Below are 4,343 nucleotides of genomic sequence, written 5' to 3' on the forward strand. Positions count from 1 at the left end.
TCAAGAACTCATCGATGAAAATCCACTATCACATATAGAAAAATTAATAATTAAAAGCACAATTTGTCTATATGTGATAGTGGATTTTCATCGATGAGTTCTTGAAAATTGGTTATTTTCCCTAAAACTATATATTTTATATATATATTTATGTATGTTTGTATGTATGCGTTATGCCTCAAGCTACTGTTATCTAGCACCTTCGGATGATCTCTACTCAACCGCTACACGACGGCTACTCAACTCCTCTACCACGGCTAGACTACGTCTATTTATATGTCTTGGACGATCCTACTACTTCGCTTGGGGGCGTCGATACAACAGTATGTATGTATGTATGTATGTATGTATTGGATAATAAAACGAATGGTTTACATCTGGTAGCTTACTGGTGAAGCATGGTCACTTTCACAGTGATCGTTATGTATATGGCAAATGAAAGACGTAAGATGTAATATACGAGAATTTATTAAACACAACAATTGTTTCAACACTCAAACAACTGGTTTTGGAGCATCCATCGGAGTAAATGAATCTCGTTGGGTGATAAATAGATACAACTCGCTGTGTAACTTCTCGTTTTGAGAAACAAAAGCAGCCAGACGATGGAAATGCCTTCATTTATATTACAGCTCAAAAGTAAAATCACATATGGCAAAAAGAGGAACAAACAGCAATCTATCGGAAACAATATTAAGAATAACCTTTAACAGATATGGATATATCAACGCCCTCGGATAAGCTGCATGGAGCGAGTACACTCGCTCATACAAGCATCCGCAAAAATGTGATCATACGCACACGTGAGGTTTGGTGCACTCGTGATCACAAAATGAGTCAGCTATCTTCTTGGTGTTTGTAAGCTAACTAGTGTTTGTAAGCGATTAGTCGAGAGAGGTCACGCAGTATAGCGGTTTGATGTTACTATTTCAGCAACGACTATTAGTTGTAAATTACCACATGCTGAGCAGGATATATTCTCGATACCCTCAACTGTGACATCAGAAGGGCCACAAGGTTGATTCAATGGACCTCTAACACAGCTGGCTGTAATAGATTTGTTCAGCGATATCGAGAATATCGAGCTTTGAAATTCACCCAGTTCGACATTGTGGATTGCTACCCTTTCATATTTAAGCCCCTCCTTCTAAAGGCCTTAGCTTTTGCTCGACAATTCACCAGCATTAGCGATCTTGTTTTCAGAATTATCAGAATGCCAGAAAGTCCAGTCTCGTCCATGATGATTCCTGTTGGGTGAAGTAAATGCGACCCATTGCTTAATGTTTCTATCGGGTGCTTTGACAAGGCTGAAATCACCAACCGCGTTGGGTTATACATCTTGAATATCCTCAAGAGACATATCCATCCACAGAGGTCGGCCTTCTATAGAGAGGATGGCCTGGCTATTTCAAGCCATATGAATAATCACTCCGTGGACATTATGAGGAGGACTTGATAAACATATTCAAAAATTTGGCCCTATCCATAACGGTTACTACCAAACTGACAATAGTCGATTTCTTGGATGTAACCTTATACCTGAAGAAGAGCAAATACCACCCATACAGGAAGCCCAATGAATAAATGGTATACGTCCAATAGAGCTCACCGCACCCCGATGAAATTTAAATCCTTATTTCAGGCAATAGCAAACAGCTTTCTAAACTCTCAGTCAACAAGGAGATCTATAATACGGATTCTCACCACATCAACGATGCTTTGGCTACGAGCGGATTTTCTTAGCAACTCACGCATGTGGACGATCCCTAAACCCCCCTCTCCTTAACCCTAGAGAATCAAGATAATCAACCTACACTTCCAAAATCATACCGCCTTACCTCTAGAAGTTTACCATTTGCAAGTTAATTTAGTATGATATTCATTAAAAATATTTCAATTATTCTCATTCACCATCTGCAATATATTAAGTAAATATGATGCATATATAAGAAAATATAATTCTGAACTTGTATGAAAAAGGAATATTTAGAATTATTTCAACGCTGGTCGTATGAGAATTCTCAAATTTGTGGCTCGAAGAAGTTTAAAGAATAACAGTAATATATCCATAAAAAAAAAAAAAATTCGCGCTTGCACAATAAATAAATAAATAAACAAATGTTTCGATAGAAATTTTAAGACATTCTAGAATTTATAGAATACACATATTCTTTTTTTTTCATTATTCATGCATGTGTATATTGATATTTTCTGAACATGCTTTTGGGAATTTTCAATTTTTGTCCAATCTCAAGTATGTTGTAGAAAATAATATTCTCAAACTGATTACCCAAAACATTCTGCATCTTTTACAACGTGTTATTTTCAAAGCTTCTCATATGCCAAATAGATTTCTATATCCACCAGACGACAGCATAACTCCCAGCAATGACTCACTTACGATCTTATCTATATTGAAGGAGATGTAAAAAGGATGCATCATACAATTCGTTCGTTATATATAGAAATAATTTGTACATTTCCTTCAAAAGCATGTGCATAAGTCTGAGAAATTAAGAGCATAAGGGACAACGTCGTTTTGGAATCCATGTGCTTTATAAGCCTATGTAATCGTCTTGGCTGGAAAGATATACTAACCATATGCCTTTTGATGAAGATTATCAGGAGCTTGGATAAAAGTGACGAGCATGAATCTTTCATATCAAATAAATCGCCAATAATGAGCTTATAAAAATCATTCTATGAAGCATATGTATCTTTAGGAATCTTATAGAATGGAACTTCATATAAAAAAAAATAAAATAAAATTCAGAGAACATGGAGAATATAAATCATATAAAGACATTTAGAAATGAGCATTTTATTTATTATCTCATACGTGGGAACGTTCTGAGTGAAAGACATAACGCATTGATAGTATGGGAATAATGAAAACTACGCTGGGCGCCATTTGCATGGATGATTAATATTCTTCATAAGCATGACTTACGAAGAAAAAAATTAATTATTTGAAAATGAACATGAATTACGGTGAAGAATATAATTCTAAGAATTACATTAATCTGATGTTAGCAAAATCGGAAGAAAAGTGTGTGTGATTTTGTCGTATTTGTTTTGCAAAATGCTTAGTGGTATTACGCCTGCCGTTACACGCTGAGTTCAAACTCCGCCGAGGTTGAATTTCCCCATTTCGTTTGTTTGTTTATGTTACGTCATTCTTTTTGTTTCCATTATGTTTATTTTGCGACATCTATTTCCAATTTTCTGGCATGCTGTTGGCTAAATTAATGACAACATAAGTACATGAACGGTTCTAACAATACAGTCAATGCCACAGAATATAGTTTTTTTCTGTCTACTGATAATCCGATAAATTATTACCGTGACAAAAATTATTTTCATTGTACTTCTAACGTTATTTAAATTCGTTTATAGCTGAAAGTATAGGAGGTGTTTATGTTGATTAATGTTCATTGAATGTATCAAACGCATCATACACTCTTAATTGATCTGGTCAATGTGACTTGAGTGGTATTTTACAACTTCCCTCTTGGCGAGTCTCATAAAGTTTCTCTTTAGAATCGTTACTGGATCGCTTTTTTAGTACAATTTTGAAAACGACCAATGTCGGCAGAGGAATTATTTTTGTGATAGAGTTGCATTGGAAGAGAAAAGTTGTGAGAGACTGACAATCGAATTGAGCTAAGCGAATTGGCGAACGGTAAGCGAGAATAACATTTTTCGCTGAGATGACACCTTCGAAAATACAAATACACGCAATTAAAATTTACAACAGCCACATCAACAACTACCAAGCCAGGATCAGCAATTATAACCATACCAGCAACAGCAACAATAATCAAAAGATCAACAAGAAACTTTGAAGTACAAAATATTGGGAGCAACAGGAACTGTACTCTAATGGAAGAGAAACCTAAACCATACAAATGTAAAGTTCGTAAACAACGAAGACAGCAACGACAATAATGATGATGTCGCTGTGATATCACCAACAGAAACAACAAACGCTGCAATAACCTCTGAGGTATTTGTGGAGATGATGTACCGTCTTGCCGAAGCCGACCGAATATTTTTTACTCTTTTACTCTTTTACTTGTTTCAGTTGTTTGACTGTGGCCATGCTAGACCACCGCGTTTAGTCGAGCAAATCGACCCCAGGACTTATTTTTTGTAAGCCTAGTACTTACTCTATCGGTCACGTTTGCCTAACCGCTCAGTTACGGGGACATAAGCACTCCAGCATCGGCTGTCAAGCGATGTTGAGGGAACAAACACAGACACACAAACATACACACACAAACACACACACACACACACGCACGCACACACACACACACACACACACACACACACACACACAC

Source organism: Octopus bimaculoides, chromosome 2 (genome assembly GCF_001194135.2).
Source record: "Octopus bimaculoides isolate UCB-OBI-ISO-001 chromosome 2, ASM119413v2, whole genome shotgun sequence".
Classification (NCBI taxonomy): Eukaryota; Metazoa; Mollusca; class Cephalopoda; order Octopoda; family Octopodidae; genus Octopus; species Octopus bimaculoides.